Genomic DNA, 20,182 nt, shown 5'->3' with positions numbered 1-20,182 from the left:
GATGACTATAAGACTCCCAAACTAAAGAGCAAGATGTACCCAGTAAAGTTAGAAGTGACAGGCTATACTGGAGAGAACATTCCAGTAAAAAGGGGCTATATAGTGACCTTCAAGCACAAGGGACACCACCTAAAGGCACAGCTACTGACTGTAGATAAAAGAGTACACCCAATATTGGGTCTGAGTGCATGTGAAGAAACATGATCTTGGCGGGCTAGAGGGTCTCTAGTGAAATGTGTTTGAGCTGAAGCCATTCTGTAAATCCTTAAATAAAATAGCTCTAGTGTTTTTACTCACACAAGTTTGTCTTTGTTAAAGAACAAATGTAACAACAACCAATGAAGTGGTTGAAAAACAGACATTGATAGTAGAGTAACACACCATAGATCTGGACCAAGCCAATTTTATTTTAAATAGTCAAGAATAACACAAATTTTAGAGGATTTCTGGAAATGTACAAGTTAAAAGCGTCCAGAACATTTGCTTATTGCTAGTACAAGCATATGATGTTAGCTTTCAGAAGGGATGAAATGTCATTTCATAGGTTTTTAAAATCAGTTCATAAATTGTGTATCAACTACTTTTCAAATAGAGGCAATATGCACATAATGTAATGATGAAGGTTGCTGAGTTTGTCATCAAAATGTCAGTTATAATTGATACCTGTACCCAGCTGGAAGCCTGAGAAGAGTTTATTCATGATGTAATGAAAGTTTTCAACATACTCTAGCATTAGTTCTTTAAATTGTTGAAGTCTTATTTGGTTTCATATGCATAAATGTACTAACTCTGTGACTCAGTGGATGGCACTGATCCCCATGATTTCCCAATGGCGTGCACGTCCATAGATTTGAAAGCCACAAACTGACAGCACAACACGAGTTTCCTGTGCATTGTCGATCTACCTCACAAGTCTGCGAATACATAAAACAATAGTACAGAGATTAAAGTAGTTTCTGTTTTCGAGCATAAACATCTGTGAGATTATACAATGAAGAATTAACAGGGTCACAAGTAAGTGACTGCAGAAGCTGGAATCTGGAGTAATAAAGAAAAATTTGTTGGAGGAACTCAATGACGGAGAAGCATCTATGGTGGGACTGGGTAAGGGGGTGAGAAATTGCCGATGTTTCAGGTTGAGAACCTGCTTCAGAACTGTTCAGTGACTCCTTTCTCCCCACCAGAGAGGGCTTGACTTCTCCCGTTCCTCCAGCAGGAACCAGTGTTCCTCCAGTGCTAAAGAGTTCATGTGCAAACCGGTTTTTCTCGATTACACTAATGATACATCAAATATTTAAATTTTGGAACTCTGAATACTATTTTCAGGAGGCTGATACAAACCATCACAGCAGCAACTTTGTCCCCTATTTGCAAGCAATTCTTTCATCAAATGAAGGGGTAGTTGCGGGGCGTGGATCAGGCCCTTGTGCCCTGGGTCGCCTGTTACAGCTGCCAGAGGATGAGATGCTGGAGCTAGCTGTGTGCTGCTGGGTTGGTGTTGCCCTCCAGTGTTCGTTCCATGGGAGACAAGCTGGGTTGCATTCATCCATAGTTGCACTAGAGCAAGATGGGGACTGCTGCATGTTCATGCTCCAGGACAATAACCATGCACCATCAATCTACAGGCCATGACACTAATGGGCCATACTTATTAAAATATATTTTTTAACTGTATGTTTTTCTGCTATCAGAATTATATGTGCTACTTGTTTAGTGTGGGACTGTTGGTATTATGCTTTGCAGCTTGGCCCCAGAGGATCGCTATTTCATTTGGCTGTTTTTGTATGTGTGGTTGAATGACAATTTAACTTGAACTTAAAACACAACATAGGACAGCAAGGATATTTTAAACTCTTGAATGTTAACTCATACTTTCCCATTCCAAACTCAGACATTACAACATTTATACACCACTCAAAAGACGCACGTGCATTGAATTAGACTGACATTAAATCCGAAGATTTAGATAACATCAGCTGCTTTCAGGCTCACCCCATTTTTCAAAACTATCACCCATACGATCAGCATCCTACAAACCACCTACGAGAATCCATGACACTCGCTCCTTTAACCAGTAACTGCAATGATACTTTAGACTATTTAAACATAACATTTGTACTGTAAGGTTACATGAACTGTGTCTCTCTACAGTTTTTCTTCTATTTTTCCTTCTGCAGTAATCCCATTCATCTCTCTTGCCACCATTTCCATTCAATTTTCTTTCCTTGACACCAAGTAAGAAGATACTGGAAAACCTTCCAGTGCCTCAGCTACTTCTCAGTAATCTCACTTTCGTACCAAGTGCTAATCATTGATTCCTTTTGAATCCTTGAATACTTTCAAAATTTGTGTCTATTGTGGTTTTTTTCATGTTCCTCCATAGCACCAAGTGACATGTATCAGAGTCTTAAATGATTTCTTTCATGGCTATTGTATTACCCCAGTTCATTTTCCTTGACCTCATTACAGTCTTTGCTATCCTCATTTTGCTCTCCATCAATATCACCAATAATTGATGATAGGAATGTCCTTGCTTAGCTCCAGTTCAACTCAGGCAGGATACTTTGAGCAATGAACACTCATTTCACTTTAATCATCTCACTCCTAACATCTCCTCAGTCCTCCATTCTTTTCCTTTAAGAACTCTCCATTCTTGGCTCCAGGGTTTTAGCCTTATTATTAACATATACCTGTATGCATTCAGCTGCCTAATTCTAAGCTCTGTCATTTTAAACCAATCATCTAGCCCACTCACAATCCCCAGTTCTTTAAAATAAAACTTACATTTAGACAGTAATTTAAATCCTTTTCAGGACATCCCAAAGTGCTTCACAGTTAAAATTGTTACTTTGAGTTGCAGTCACTGTAACTATGTGGGAAAACACCTTTAAATGGATAACCTTTAATGTATTTGTATCATGTCAGCATCCTTTATGGCATTTTATATATATGTATATGTAATTCATTAGGAGTTTATGTTACATCAAAGCTACAAATAAATCTACATTGGTATATTGGGTGTTACGGGATGGTTTTCATTTTAAAAGAGTGTTGCTATAAACGGATTCAACAATACGTTAACTTTTCCCAGTCATCAGAATAGCTAGTTGCTGTGTTTAATCAAGCACGTCAACTCTTATGCTTCAATGTACAAGCAGTTGTTGGGTTGCCAAACAACTACAAATAAATTCCCACTGTAAGTAAAAACATGTCAATTTCTTCTTGCTGTGATTTTTACCCCATTATAGTTAGTATATGCTTGCTACTAGATACTCAGTTTTGGTTAGTTAACAATGTTTGGTTTATTTCCATTTAACTACCAGTATTGGATAACAATGTGCATTGAAAGATAATACACAGTGGTCTCCACAGAGTTGTAACTTTCTATAGGCAAATTAGTCTCATCAGCTCTGATTTTTCCCCTTCACTTTCCTTTTCTTGTTATTACTCTGCACACAGCTTCAATAACTGCCAAAGGGCTATCAAACTATGCTGTTTAGAACTTATGTACGTATTGCAATGCATTACCCAGTTTAATTAATCACTGGAAAGGTTTTGGACAAGCAGTAAAAAGCAGAGTGTAAGATTTTCAATACTTCCACAAATGTCTGCTTTGCAAACAAAGTGTCATTGGTCATCAATCCTTGAACTAACGAGGTTTCGTTTAAGGTTATGAGCTTCTATTCTGAAGGATCCACCAAACATTGAATCAGAAAATATGTCTAATATGTTCAATTGCTGGTTTCTTAATGAAATTAAAAATCTTGTTGAATCCCAGCAGTACCCTACTCAGGGAAAGGCCATCTTAGATTTGGTGTTCTGTAATAACCCAGATCTGATTAGGAAGCTTAATATAAAGGAAGCCTTAGGAGGCCGTAATCATAATCTGATTGAATTCATACTGCAATTGCAGATGGAGAAGCCTAACTCACATGTAACAGTATCGCAATGGAATAAAGGGAATTACAGAGGCATGAGAGAGGAGCTTGCCCAGATGCATTGGAGGAGGATACTGGTGGGGATGACTGCAGAGCAGAGATGGCTGCAGTTTCTGGGAATAGTTTACGAGGCGCAGGATAGCTATGTCCCACAGAAGAAGTTGTTCTCAAATGACAAGGGTAGGCAACTGTGGTTGACAAAGGAGGTTAAGGACTGCATAAAAGCTAATGAAAAGGCATACAAGGTAGCAAAAGTGAGTTGGAAGTTGGATGATTGGGAAGCTTTTAAAATCCAACGAAAACCAACTGAAAAAGCTATAAGAGGGGAAAAGATGAATTAGAAGGGCAAACTAGCCAATAATATAAAGCAGGATTCTAAAGGTTTTTCAGTTACAGTATATAAAGAGTAAAAGGGAGGTGAGAGTTGAGATTGGACCACTAGAAAATTATGCTTGAGATATAGTAATGGTGGACAAGAAAATGGCAGATTAATGGGTACTTTGCATCTGTCTTCACTGTGGAAGACACTAGCAGTGTGTCAGAGGTCCAGGCGTGCCAGGGAGCAGGAGTGAGCGTCATTGCTATTACAAAGGAAGAAGTGCTAGGCAAACTCAAAAGTCTCAAGGTGGTTAAGTCACCTGGAGCAGATGGACTACATCCCAGACTCCTGAGAGGTTGCTGAAGAGATAACAGATGCATTGGTCATCAACTTTTAGGAATCACTTGATTCTGGCATGGTCCCGGTGGAATGGAAGATTGCGAATATCACTCCACTCTTTAAGAAGGGAGAAAGGCAAAAGAAAGGAAATTATAGGCCAGTTAGCCCAAACTCAGTGGTTGGGAAAATGTTAGAGTCTATTATGACGGATGAGGTTTCGAGGTACTTGGAGACCAATGATAAAATAAGAAAATGTCAGCAGGGTGTCTGTAAGGGGAAAACTTGCCTGACAAATCTGTTAGAGTTCTTTGAGGAAGTTACAAGCAGGGTGGGCAAAGGAGAGTTAGTGGATGTCATTTACTTGGATTTTCAGAAGGCATTTGATAAGGTGCCACACATGAGGCTGCTTAAGAAGATAAAATCCTATGGTGTTACAGGAAATATACTGGCATGGATAGAGGAATGGCTGACAGGCAGGAGAGAGCAAGTGGGAATAAAGGGGACCTTCTCTGATTGGCTGCCAGCAACTAGTGGTGTTCCTCAGAGTCAGTATTGGGACAGCTACTTTTCACATTGTTTGTCAATGATTTGGGTAATGGAACTAACAACACACATAAAAGTTGCTGGTGAACGCAGCAGGCCAGGCAGCATCTATAGGAAGAGGCACAGTCGACGTTTCAGGCCGAGACCCTTCATCAGGACCTGACGAAGGGTCTCGGCCTGAAACGTCGACTGCGCCTCTTCCTATAGATGCTGCCTGGCCTGCTGCGTTCACCAGCAACTTTTATGTGTGTTGCTTGAATTTCCAGCATCTGCAGAATTCCTGTTGTTTGGGTAATGGAACTGATGGCTTTGTGGTAAAGTTTGCAGATGATATAAAGATGAGTGGAGGGGTAGGTAGTGCTGAGGAAGCATTGCAATTGCAGCAGGACTTCGACAAATTGGAAGAATGGGCAAAACAGTGGCAGATGGAATACAGTGTTGGGAAACATATGATAATGAATTTTGGTTGAAGGAACAACAGTGCAGACTATTATCTAAATGGGGAGAAGGTTCAAACATCAGAGGTGCAAAGGAACTTAGGAGTCTTCACGCAAGATTCCCATAAGGTTAATTTACATGTTGAGTCTGTGGTAAAGGAGGCAAATGCAATGTTGGCAGTTATTTCAAGTAGAATAGAATATAAAAGCAAAGAGATAATGCTGAGCCTTTATACAACACTAGTCAGGCTGCACCTGGTGTATTGTCAAAAGTTTTGGGTCCCATATCTCAGAACAGATGTGTTGTCATTGGAGACAGTCCAGAGGAGGTTCAGGAGGATGATTCCAGGAATGAAGGGGTTAACAGATGAGGAGCATTTGGCAGTTTTGGGTCTGTACTTACTGGAATTTAGAAGAATGCATGGGGATATCATTGAAACGTACTGAATGTTAAAAGGACTAGATGGGGTGGATGTGGAGAGGATACTTCCTATGGTGGGGGTATCCAGAACTAGAGGGCAAAGCCTCAAAATTGAGGGGCAACCTTTTAGAACAGAGGTAAAGAGGGATTTTTTTTTTAGCCAGAGAGGCCAAGTCCATGGGTATATTTAAGGTGGAAGTTGATCATTTCCTGATTGGTCAGGGCATCAAGGGATATGGTGAGAAAGCAAGTGTATGGGGTTGAGTGGGATCCAGGATCAGCCATGATGGAATGGTGGTGCAGACTCGATGGGCTGAATGGCCTAATTCTGCTCCTGTGTCAATTGGTCTCGTAATAAGTGCTAAATTATCAACCAGAAGGTCAATTCAAAGTTTTATACATGGCTGTTCTCTATTTCTTCCTTCAAATCCAGGCAGTGTTTTAAATCAAAGGTTCAAATGCTGTGATGATATTATACACTTTGCTGAACTCTGAAGGCTAATTGAAAATGATCACCTCGCTGTTCTTTGCTAAAAATATTGGCCCATATGTTGCAGTATGATTTTTCTTTTTTACCTGAACTCCAGAATTTCATCTCATCTTTCAGTAACCTCTTAGCTGGTGAAAGCAATGATAACATTTTCCTGTGCAGTTTAGCTTCTCCATAGTAGTAGATTACTCTTCTCTAAATTCAGAAATTTTCTTGTATCACTCCTATTTCATACTGTTCTTGCTGCAGTAATTTTCCTCACTTAAATTTGAATTTATTGGAAGCTATACGTGCAGCTCAAAATATATTTGAATTTCAGAAAAAGTATTTTAGTTTTCCTTAGGAACCAGATTTTATAGTTCTCAAATATTTAGATTATGAAGACACGCAGTCCTCTTCTATTGTCATTTAGTAATGCATGCATTAAGAAATGATACAATATTTCATTGTTTCTTGACCTGGTCTTGCCAAAGTCACTGCAAAAATCTTTGAGTTTGTAGTGTATCAACCAAGACGTTTAAAATTTTATCTACTGCAATTAGTTAGCAGACATTTCCACACTTCTATTCCTTAAACAGCAATCCCCTTTCCTGAATTGTCTTCCAGTGCAACCACAGAAGATGTGAATATGTTTTCTTTTTCATCTCTTCACTTTCCATTAGCCAAATATTGGGTAACCTTTTACAGCATATCTCTGTTAAATTCATTAACATGATTCCAAGTTTTCAGGGGTCTATCTCTTTAAGTCAGAATCAGTTTTATTATACTTTATACTTTTATACTTTATACTTCATTGTCGCCAAACAATTGATACTAGAATGTACAATCATCACAGCGATATTTGATTCTGCGCTTCCCGCTCCCTGGATTACAAATATTAAATATTAAAAATAACTGTCTATTTATGTGAAATCTGTTGTTTTGCAGCAACACAATGCAAATACATAAAAAATAAATAATGAAACTAAAAGCAGGGTAGTGTTCATGGGCCATTCAGAATTCTGACGATGGAGGGGAGGAAGCTGTTTCTGAATCGTTCGAGGCTCCTGTATCACTTGAGGATGTATTCGATGGTAAGGAGGTTTATGCCACTGATGGTGCTGGCCAAGTGTACAGTCCACTGCAGCCTCTGGTGATCTTGTGCATTGGAGGCTCCATGTTTGCATTTCATGTTCCCATTTGACCTCTTTTGGTTCCAGTGAAACTCAATGCTAGTGTGACATATAGAACCGATCTTCTGATCGGGCACATTACAGCCTGCCAGTCTCAACAATGAGTGGAATAATTTCAGATAATCAGCATTCCCTCATCTTTCTTCTAGATTTCCAGTAGTTGTTCCAAAATACCAATCATCATTCTGTATTTTCACCTCTTCTATGATTTGCCAACTTGCACAATGGCTCTTTTGAGAATGACATTCAATTCCTCTTCTTTTTCATCTTGCCACAGACCTTGCCTTTTGTCTTTTACCTCCTGCTTGAATGTCCAGTTTTCTTTAACTGATCCAAGACAATGGGTCATTGACCTGAAACATTAACTCTGTTTGTCTCCCCACAGATGCTTCTGGATCTGCTGGACATCTTCAGCATTTCATTTTCAAACTTCCAACATGTACAAAATTTTATATTTGTATACTGGAGTAAACTTCTGATTAGTTTCTGAAGAACATCCAGCTTTCCTCCACCCTGGATTTTCCTTGTGGGAAATTTTCTCACCCTCATTTACAACTGCTGATTCCTTAATCTCAGATTGCAAAATTATTACTTAAATCACAATTGAGTCATCGATATATAAAGAATTGTATGATTCTGGAGAGGAAGAACCATATCTACAAGAAAATTGTTTTTATTTTCTAATCATCTGCTAGAGCCACATTGATTTAAACTAAAAGTTTGCTAATTGCTCTTATTTGAAAAGATCAGAAAGTCATAGTTTACAGGCTATGGATAACGTAGATAAGGTTAGTATTTTTTTACTATCGGTAACTGTGCTTGAGAAACAGCCTTCTGATCTGCCACAGTTCTGGTGAAGATATTCCTAGTCACTGCTGGGTAAAGACTTTTGGAATTTAGACCCAGTGATGATAAAGAAAGAGTGATAAATTTCCAAATTAGGGTGACAAACGATTTGGAAAGGAACATTTAAGTAGCAGTGTTCCTACTTGCCTGCTGATTTTACCCTCCTTGGTGGTAGAATTTGAGGTCCTGTGTAGAAGCCTTAGCACGTATCCTCAATATATTTTATTACTAGTTCATCCCATACCCATGGCACTAACGGTGGAGGGATTGATTATTGGTGGTGTCCGGAGTGGGGGGAGGAAATAGAATGGCAACAAGCTAAGCTACTTTTGATGATGTCTTGCCTCTTCCGTGTTTTTGGAGCAGCTCTCATCCAGGCAGGAGGAAAGCTCACATTCCTGAGTTGTGACCTGCAAATGTTGAAAAGGGTTTGGTGAGTCGGGAATTGAATTAATTACCTTAGGTGACTTAGCCTCTGGGGCCTACCCTCATTGCCACAGTATTTATTTGGATAGTTCAGTTAAAGCTGTCTTCAGTGGTGACCCCTAGTATGTGGGGATCTCCTGGACTGTATTGCCACTAAATATCATGTTTAGGTTGTTAAGTACTTGCTGGAGAGGTTCACTGCCTCGCACTTACACGGCCTGAAATTTACTTTGCACTTATGACTCCATGTCTTAATTTTGCCTGGTATTGACTATTTTATCAATGGAGGAGCTGTGAACATGATTGAACTTGGTACAAGCATCAATGAATACCATCACTGGAAGAAAAAGTCATTGATGAAAAAACTGATGGGCTGGGCTTAGGTTACTGCTCTGTAGTGCTCCTCAGCCATGTCTTGAAACTTGGTGGGGGATGCTCAACTTCTGAAGAAGAATATTGCCATTTTTCAGGCAAATTTAGGAATAAGAAAGGGACCATCAATTTGGTGGTGTTATATAAAAACCTTCCCAATACACAGAATCACATACATGAAAAATATGTAGATGTTGGAGCTCCAAAGCAATGCGCTCCAACTGTTGGAGGAACTCAGCAGGTCAGGCAGCATCTATGGAAAAGAGTAAACAGCTGACATTTTGGGCAAAGGAGGTGGTGGTAGAGTTGGATATATTTCCAACAGTAATAAGACTTTTGGATAGTTACTTAGGAGAGCCACAGAGGGATATAGGCCTATGCAGGTAGATAGATTAGTATAGAGAGGCAACATGTTCAGCATGGATAAAATGGGGCAAAAGGGCCATTTTCAATGCTGTAGGATTCTATGAGTTTATGATATTTCTGTGTAGCCCCTTAGTATTTTCCCCTTTGATTCTTCCAATCAGTTTTGCCGGGGATCTTTGATTTCACACTGCTGTTCTGATGATAAGGCCAATCCATTTCATAGCATGGAATTCAGCTCATTGGCTATGTTTTTGTCAATATTATGTTTAAGCTTGGAACCAAGTGTTTTTGCGAAACCCAAACTTGAATGTTGGTAACCAAATTATTAGAGAGCAAAAGCCACTGAATTATACTATTGGCATCACCTTCCATCACGTTTGACAGCAGAGTACTGGGTGGAATTAGCTGTATTAGATATCTCTGCTTATTGTGAGTAGGACACATGAGCAAAGTTGTGTTCTAACTAGGCTGGATGTTCATTATGAACCACAAGCGTTCAGCACCACAACTGTGGTGTTCTCTGGTCCTGAACCTTCAAGAGTATCCAATGGCCTTAACTACTATCATGTGGAATAAACTTAATTGGCTGAGTACTGGCTTAGGTGATGTTGGCGGCTTCAGAGCGAAGACTGAGATGGATCACTGACTTGTCATTTCTGGTTGAAGATGGTTGTAAATGCTTTTCATTTTAGCACTCACATATAGGATTCCATCAGTATTAAAGTTGAGCATTTGCTTGGAACTTTACCTTCTCCTTCTGTTAACTGCTTAACTTCTCATCACAATTCATAACAAGATGTGAAAGGAATGCAGATCTTTGTTTTTCTTATCCATATTTATTGTATCCCAATTTTGTTATTGGGATGCATATGGTATAATGTTGCAGTTTTACTTGCTTTGATTTGTTTGATGCACCTGGAGCTGTCCTTGACATAATAGGTTTGCTTTCTTCACTTGACAATAATTGGAGAATTAGAGATATGTTGGACCGTTAAGTTACAGGGTGTGGTGAAATACAATTCCATTGATGCTGAGTATCCATAATGTTCCAAACGTGGCTCCAAGCCCTTCAGAATCTATTTCATTTAGTATAATGGCAATGCCATTCAAAATGATAGTGGGTATTCTCAATGTGTGGAATGAACATTGTCTTTCTAAGACAATATGGTAATTTGAGAGTCAGCATAGTAGAATGCTTCCCTATAGTAATGATAGATTCATCCAACAGCATTAAGCCTGAGATTATTTTCATCAAATCCTCTGGAAGTCCAGTTTAAGAACACTAATGGTAAATTTTCATCTACCATTAGCACTTTCTTGACAGAGCGAAATAAAGCTAGGATTGAATGGGATGTATATTTTCAAGTAATATTATATATATTTTCCTAGTCTAATTCTGATAGATACATGATATAGAATGTGTTTCCATAATTATGTATCCTTTTTTCATGTGGCTTTCTCAGCAATTGTAACTTCTCAATTCTTTAAACTAACTGTTCACCACATGTTGATAGCTCAATGTAGATTTTTAACCCAATATTATAACTTGGAGTTTCAACTGTAACAAACAAACTTTTGGAGAAAGATTTAAACCTTCCTAAATAATTTCAATAGATTGTAAAATAATATTCTCAGCTCTGATTGTGTGAAAATCAATTAAATTATTAAATGGCCATGAAAAGATAATAATAAAATATAATTATTTTACTATAAAAATGAAATCACTTATGGAGATTCATTTCCTAACTTCATCACTCTTGAATTATGCAAAATTGAATTTATCCAAAATATGAAAGATAAGGTAATTTAGAGTAATACAGCACAGAAACAGGCCCTTCAGCTCAACTGCTCCATGCTAACTACACTATCTTCCAGTTTCTTGTGTTCTGGCCCATAGCAATCCCTCCTTGCACATATCCAAATGCTTCTTGAATGTTGCAATTGTACCTGTTTTGAAAATTTCCTCTGGAAGCTCATTCTGTGTAAAGAAGTTACTTCTCAGATCCATTTAAAATTTCTCCCCTTTGATCCTGGATCTGTGCCTGCTAGAATTGGACTCCCTAACCCTAGAGATAGGAATTATTCATACCTTTCATGATTTTATGAACTTCATTGAGGTCACCCCTTATTCTCCTATGCTCCAGTGATTAAAGATCCAGCATGGATAATCTCTCCTTATAACTCAGGCATTTAGTCCAGAAAGCATCCTCACAAATCTCTTTTGCACCCTCGCCAACTTGATAATGTTTTCCTAAAGCAGGCTGACTAAAAACTGAGCGCAACACTTCAAGTGTGGCCTCACCAATGACGTGTATAGCTGCAACATAATGCCCCTACTCCTTAACACTATGCCTTGACTGATGAAGGGCAGTATACTAAATGGCTTCTTCAACACCCTATCTATCTGTGTGGCCACTTTCAACAAACTGTGCACTTGATCTCTCAGAATGCCCTGTCCACAACATGTATCAATGCCCTGTCATTCACTGTTAGGTCCTGCCCTGGGTTGACTGTCCAGTTGTTGAATCAAGGAATAGAGTAAGGCTTCAGATATCGTTCTCCTTTTGATTGCCAAAGTTGTCATCTGTGCTTTTTGTTACCCCAAGCTTGGCTATTTCCGGATACATCTCTCACTTTCAAGCCTTCCATAAACCCAGGAACACTCAAAAAACTGCTGACCACATCTCAGCTCATTCATTTTTTTCCATCCTGTGAGGACTAACTCAAGCAGCTCACAGTAGAGCAAATAACTAATTTAAAAAATCTTGCCCCCTTTCCAAGTTCTCCTATGGAATTATCTATTCTTTACCTACAATGTAACTTCCGAAATGCTTCAAATTTGGTCTTTTGAAGATGCATGAATAAGTTGCTTCCTATTTGGTAGCCAAGTCTTTAACTATCTAGTCCTAGAGTTCCCACTGTAAACCTTCCCATAGCTTCTTCCTACTTTAAAGTGCTCCTTGAAAACTATGTGGTACTTGTGGCTTGGTATTAAATTTTATGAAGTAACACTCTGGAAATCTGTCATAGGACATCTTATGAGATAAAAAATATGAATTTGAGATTTTTTTTAGTTATTTTTAAGCTTTGTTTTTGTATCAACTTTAAGAACACTAAATATTTCCCTTTTCCATGTTGTGAGAAAAGTATTAGTCATGATGTCTTCATTATAATGAACAGCAATATGTGTACTTAATGACTAATAGAACAGCTAAATAATGAAGAATTTGCAGATTGCATCTTAGAAATTATCATTTATAGATTACATGTTTCTGAAGAGGCAGGAAAGAATAATCAGCAAAGCAGAACATGCCAAAATGACTTAAAAATAAATGAAACAGATCAAAAGATTAATTGTCATGGGGTACTGGAGTTGCAAAACCAATTATGCATACTGCTACTGTATTTACTAACAAAACCACAATACAAAAGGAATTACTTTTTGACAAGCATTTTGCTAGTTGAGGACATAGAACAATACAGCTTACATCTTCCTTTTGAATCTCACATTGATTTTTCCGAAAACAATGAAGGAAAATACCGGACTGAATTTTAAGGCAATTATAAACCACACACAATCACTGTTCACATACTTGTCAAAAGTCTGTGTTTACCTTTTTTTTTAAGATCATCTAGCAAGATCTGTGCAGAAGTTGTCCTATTACTCAATAGAGAGTCCCTTCTGTATACAAATCAAGTGTCAGGCCAGTTAACACCCAACTAACAAAAAATGCTTAAAAATGACTTGATAAGCAGCTAAGCCCCCTTCCCTGACTTTTTAAGCTGTCAAAGAGCTTTGTAAGTTTCTGGATGTCTCTGATGTTTAGAAACATTTAAAAACAATTAAAAGTTAATCAAAATAATAAAAATAATTAAAACGGTATTTGAAATTAAAACTTTGAAACAGCAAGATAAATGTAAGTAAACTCAATTGTTTTAAGAACTATACATTAACAGCATCCTACCTTGGTCCTTCACTGCCAACCCATTGAAATCAGATCTATCCTGATGAAAAGTCTAAAGGAGATTTGCATGGCAAATTATTTTTTATATACTGAGTGGTTGGTGCCTTGAATATTCTGTCAGGGAAAGGTATGGACAGAGATATGGTTGAGCTTATTAAGAGACACACTAGGGTATCTGTCTGGTTCAGTGGACAGATACCCCAGTATAACAGCAGGCAAACTGCTGGACATTCATGTGAACTCTCATACACAAAATTGTTGGCATTTCTCCAGAAACTCCAGGGCCACCCACCTACATGGTCAAAATTAGCAAGCTCAAACACAAAGGAATAATTATAAATCTTGATAAATATGTTAGGTTTGATTACTTCAACAGGTTTTTATGAGAGGCTTTTTCTGCTTGAAAAAATCGCTTAGTGTTCAAAGAGAAAATAACAGATTTTGTTGACAATGTAAACTCATGATGTATTTAATTTTCAGCAAGTCTTTTAATATCACTTCACAATTAGTACATGAGGTGTGAAGATATTGAAGTGGAAACAAGCTTCTCAAAACTCACAAAAATCAGATAACGTAGAGCAGTACAGCTCCCATCTTCAGCCCATGATACCTGTGCCGACTGTGATGCCAATTTGAGCTGCACATGACCAATATCCCTCTATTCCCTGTTTGCTCATGTGCCTGTTTAAATGTCTCTTAATAAGCTCTACCACATTTCTTTCCACAACTTTCCCTGGCAGAACATTCAAGGCACTAACCACACAGTATATAAAAAAAAACTTGTCATGTAAATCTCCTGTAAAACTTTTCTCTCTCACTGTAAAGCTATACACAATAGTATTTGACATTTCCATACTGGGAAACATACTATCTACCCTAAGTCTTTCATTATTTGAAATACCTCAGTCAGGTCAGGCCCTCGGCCTCTGTTGTTGGACTGAAAACGATCTAAGTTTGTCCGACTTCTGATAGTTAATACTCTCCAATCATGCAACATCCTCTTCTGTACCCTCAACAAAGCCGCCACATCCTTCTTGTAATGGGGCAAACAGAACAGCACACAGAACTCGAATTGTGGCCTGACCTTTTATACACAAAAACAATGGAAGCAAGTATGCCTCATGCCTTCTTTACCATCTAATCTACTTGTGTCACCACTTTAGAGAGCTTTGGACTTGGACACCAAGATTCATCTGTATATCAAGGGTCTTGGGACCTACCAGTTACTATACACTTTCCTTTTACAATACAGGTGAATTCCTAAAGTGCATCATCTCACACTTGCTTGGATCAAACTCCATCTACCATTTCCCTGCCCACATTTCCAACTAGTCTAGATCCTGCTAAATTCTTTGATAAGATTGCTCAATATACACAACTCTGCCTATTTTTGTGAAATATGCAGACTTGTTCATCAGCACACCTACACTTGCATCCAAATAATTATACATCACAAACAAGAAAGGTTGCCGCTCCAACCTTGTGGAACATCTGTAGTCACAGACCTTGAATTAGAATAACATCCCCCCACCACAGTCCTCTGTCTTCAAAGGCCAAGCCAGTTTTGAATCTGATCTACCAAGTCTCCATGGGACCCATGTGCCCTAATCTGTTGAATAAGCCCGATACAAGGGACCTTTCATCAGTCACTGAAAGTAAGCATGCAGGTACAGCAGGCAGTGAAGAAAGCTAATGGCATGCTGGCCTTCATAAAAAGGGGAATTGAGTATAGGAGCAAAGAGGTCCTTATGCAGTTGTAGAGGGCCCTGGTGAGACCACACCTGGGATATTGTGTACAGTTTTGGTCTCCGAATTTGAGGAAGGACATTCTAGCTATTGAGGGAGTGCAGCGTAGGTTCACGAGGTTAATTCCCGGGATGGCGGGACTGTAATATGTTGAAAGATTGGAGCGACAGGGGTTGTATACACTGGAATTTAGAAGGATGAGAGGGGATCTGATTGAAACATATAAGATTATTCAGGGATTGGACACACTAGAGGCAGGAAACATGTTCCCGATGTTGGGGGAGTCCGGCGCCAGAGGCGTCAGTTTAAGAATAAGGGGTAGATAATTTAGAACAGAATTGAGGAAAAACTTTTTCACACAGAGGTTTGTGGTTCTGTGGAATGCTCTGCCTCAGAAGGCAGTGGAGGCCAATTCTCTGGATTCTTTCAAAAAAGAGTTAGATAGAGCTCTTAAAGATAGCGGAGTGAAGGGATATGGGGAGAAGGCAAGAAAAGGGTACTGATTGTGGATGATTAGCCATGATCACAGTGAATGGTGCTGCTGGCTCGAAGGGCTGAATGGCCTACTCCTGCACCTATTGTCTATTGACTTTGTTGAAAGTTTTGCATAGACAATATTCACTGCCCTATCCTCAAACATCTTCATCATCTTGACCACAATAAGCCATGCTGACCATTCCTAACTAGTCATACTTTTCCAGATACCAGCAGATCCTAACCCTAAACATCTTACAATTTCTCTATGACTGATGCAAGGCTGGTTTGTCCCTTTTCCTTCCTAAACTGAGGAACAACATTGGCTAGGCAAAGCAAGGATTATGAAAAGAGCTGCAATTGACAAGGACAGTACTACAGTCATTTATCGCAAGGATCAGAGATGGAAACCCAGCTATTCACAATATTTGGAAACTCTTCCACTTCCTAGCCTATCTCCTTCTGTTTCCAGTTGTCTGACTACCGGATCAGTTCTGTTCCAGTAGTCAGACAACTGGAAATAAAAGGAGATATGCTAGGAAGTGGGAGAGTGGCAGGTAACATTTACTGCATACCACTTGAAATTATTGAAACAAAACAAGAGAAATTTAAAAAGTGGGAATACCAAATAAATTATCCTCAACAGGAGAATGTTTTATAAAGGCAATAATGGTAAGTGTAATGGTAAATTGTTCACAGAAACTAGCAACGCAGACTACGAACATAGCCAGCGAGCTAGAACATCTTAAGGGGTGGTATTGGGTCTGTATAACTTGCATTTAGAAAACACTTTTAACATAATAAGGCATCTTAATGTGCTTAATAGGAGTTTAATCAAACAATAGAAACAATGACACAAATTTGACGGAAGCAGCACGACGATAGATGATCAAAAGCATGGTGAACAATTAACAGTGATCGTACGGTTCACAATTCCGGCCATCAAGCTAACTGCGGAGAATAGAGAAATCAAACTAGTAGTTTGGATTCTGTAACCCCCCCCCCCCCCCCAAAAAAAAAGCACAGTTCACATGCTGCTGTCTCTGAAAAATATATATTGTGATTCGCTGAAGGAAACTCGAGGAAACCTCTGAGAAGAATTCTTGGTGGTCAGGTGTCAGGCAGGAGCTTCGTTCAAGTAAGACTTCGACAGCTGGATAAGTAATGTCCCCGATACAACCCACAGTCACATTCTTACACAACAACACGCAGAAAATCGAAACGAATAATTTGTTGCGGGCGTTTCAAAAATTACTAAGATTAATAAAGTTTTTAAAAGACTGAAACACACCAGCAAACTCACCTCAACATCTGGCATCGATTCTATTCCATTCATTGCATGGTAAGAGACAAGTGACACCGCCTTCTCCTTTACCCAGGCTAGCTCAACGTGTCCCAGTTGTAATTATCCTCCCTCCCCTCCACAAGGAATGCTGCATTTATAAACTATAGAGTCATACACTTAGGAATGCATGTCAGAGGCTGCGGCGGACTCTCCGCGCTGAACTCATTGAGGAGCGGGACTGCCGATGCCGTTAGCTGCTCACCAGCCCTCACTGATGGGAACTTAACTTCCGGGTCTCCAGGTTCACAGGCAAATCCTCGGAAATACAAAAGTTGTTGCCAATTGCACTCGGTAATAATCTGCCGGTTTTTCTACCAACTCCTTGCATAATCGGGAGCACAATATACCGTTAGCTATTCACACCAAGGTCACACCGTGCTGTCATTTAACTTACTTAGCGAAGGTCCGGCAGAAATGCAGAAATAAAGCTGTTAACCTGACCGACGCAAGCTCAGGGGCCAGGGAGCAAATGTTGAAGAAGTAAGATTGATTACACCGTTTAAGTTCAATCATTTTATGTAGAGGGTGTTGCTAGTATTGAACAGACTGCCCAGGAAAGTCAGTCTGTGATAGGATGGAGGAAATAAGGTGAATGAATAGAAATGTGAAGTCCGCCGAATTGGCTTTTGTTGACATCATGTGAACTGTCTGGCCTTTTTCTGGATATACTTCCTCACGTTTTAATCAGTGGATAATCAAGTCTTGTTGAGAGGCTGACAATTACATCGTTGTTGACTTTTCAGGATGGTGCACTTTGGATTCTAACTTGCGTTAGATGGTGTTCGCCACAATCCGGCGAGCCGCACACTAAACACAAGAGATTCTGCAGATGCTGGAATCTTGAACAACACGCACAAAAGATGCTGGAGGAACTCAGCAAGTCTACGAAGGGAAATGAACAGTCGACTTTTCGAGCCAAAACCTTTCATCAGGACTGGAAAGGAAGCGGGCAGAAGCCAGTATCACCAGCCAGCCTGTAATCCTTCCCCAACCAACACCCCCCTCCCCCATTCACATACACACACACACACACACACACACACACACACACACACACACACACACATAATTGCTGGTTTATTCGCCCAGCCAGCATGCTTTTAAGAGACTGGAGCTCGCGTTTACAGGGACAACAACACACTGATTGCACCTCAGGTCAGAATCGAACCAGGAGGCTGAAGGGAGGTAGCAGTGCTCATCAATACGGCACTCTATGCATCTCAAAATCACAGATTTATATAGAGGCAGCGTATAGTCACATAGATGGATCAGAGGTCGACCCTCAGTATTGATTTTTTGGGGAATGGGGGCGGATGCAGACTATGGCGATATGTGAGACTAGTTGAGGGGAAGGTGGATGGGAGGGGAGAGCGGATGAAGTAAGAAGCTGCGAGGTGATAGGTGGAAGAAGGAAAGGGCTGAAGAATAAGGAATCTGATAGGAGAAGATTTGTCCGTGGAACAAATGGAAGGAGGGGAACCAGATAGGCAGATAAGAAGAGAAGGGGCGAGAGGGAAATCGGAATGGGGAATGGACAAGGAGGGAAGTGGGAGGGAATGAAATGATCGAAAATTAGACAAATTATGTTTGGGGTGACCCAGACGGAATATGAGGTCACAAACACGAGAAAGTCTGCAAATGCTTGAAATCCAAGGCAACATAGTCAACATGCTGGAAGAACTCAGCAGGTCAGGTAGCATCTACGGAAAAGAGTAAACAGACAACGTTTCGGACCCTTCTTATGAGGAGTTGCTCCTCCAGTCTGAGAGCGGCCTTATCGATGCAGTGGAAGAGACCGTGGACCGACATGCCGGAATGGGACTGTTTCGTCATGCACCTTCGCTCTGTCAGCTACGAAATGCGCGATTTCCCGATGGCCATCCATTTCACTTCGACTTCCCATTCCCATAATGAGACCGAGCCGAGACCATTGTAAATGACTGCCCGGTTTACCCTGCTCGCATTGGGGATTCCATTCTGTCAGGCTGGAGATTGGAAGGAGACCAATCCTAGTAGTTGGGAGCAGCTCTCGTGGTAACGTTTCACATTATTCGCGATGTTTAAAGCGACATTCTTGTTCTAGACCTTTGCAAAGTATTTTTCACTTACTTTCTCTCGCCTGCCAGCGTTTACCGTTTGCAGTACCCAATATTATCTCAGCACCAAGATTTTATCCTTCAATATTTTCTATTCAGGGAGGCTGGATCTTATTGCTTCCTTCACAGGTATTCTGGCCGTTGAGCCGATGGATAGACCCCGCTCCCCATCTTTCTCGGCTCCTCCACTAACATGAACAGTTTCTCGGCTCAGACCTCTTCTGTATTTTCCTCTCCTAAGTATTAGGCATCAAGTGGTATCGTGATGTCAAAGGGTTATTGGTTGAATAAACACGTCTTGGCCACAGAATCTAGATTAAACCATCACTGAGATGTCGCCTTCCGCAAAGAGGTTAAATCGAGCGTACGTCTGCTCTCCAAAGAACAATTTTGAAGATCTTCACTATCGACTAACAAAGAGTAAATTAAGACCGTAACTGATGAAGGGCCCAGGATCTGAAAAGATAATTGTTTCTCTTTACACAGATACTGGTTGACCTGCGTTTCCAGTATTGTCCGTTTTTATTTCAAATTTCCAACATCTGCAGTTTTTCAATTAAATGACTTTTACCATTATTACATTGCCTTTTGTAGGAACAAATTGGCTTCTCTGAATCCTACAGTACAACAGTGAATACCTTTCATTGTGAAGTACTTCAGGAAACGCTGAGGATTACGTAATGCAAGTCTTTCGTTTAGATACAATATTAACGCCACCTGTAATTATTATTTTATGCAAAGTGCTTACCATACCAAATATTTTCATTGTTTATATAAAATATATAAGAAAGTGGACAGGTATTTTAGAAAAATAATAACGAGAAGACAGGTGCTTATTGGGGGAAGGAGCGAACAATCTTGTGATTAAACAACTGCATTTATGATAC

The 20,182-nt window shown here is 39.7% G+C and overlaps 1 long non-coding RNA gene across 1 annotated transcript in view; it reads right to left on the bottom strand.

The window, feature by feature from the left end:
* LOC134357079 (uncharacterized) overlaps positions 1-17,346 on the bottom strand; it is a 29,758-nt gene extending 12,412 nt beyond the window's left edge. Inside the window, exons 1-2 of the long non-coding RNA XR_010020494.1 lie at positions 17,158-17,346; positions 789-914 (exon numbers count right to left, since the gene is read on the bottom strand). This is a non-coding gene — a long non-coding RNA (uncharacterized LOC134357079). The remainder of the gene's footprint in view (positions 1-788; positions 915-17,157) is intronic.
* Between the last annotated feature and the right edge of the window lie 2,836 nt (positions 17,347-20,182).

The sequence above is a fragment of the Mobula hypostoma genome, chromosome 15, assembly GCF_963921235.1.
Source record: "Mobula hypostoma chromosome 15, sMobHyp1.1, whole genome shotgun sequence".
Lineage (NCBI taxonomy): Eukaryota > Metazoa > Chordata > Chondrichthyes > Myliobatiformes > Myliobatidae > Mobula > Mobula hypostoma.
This window is presented reverse-complemented; position numbering and strand designations above follow the sequence as displayed.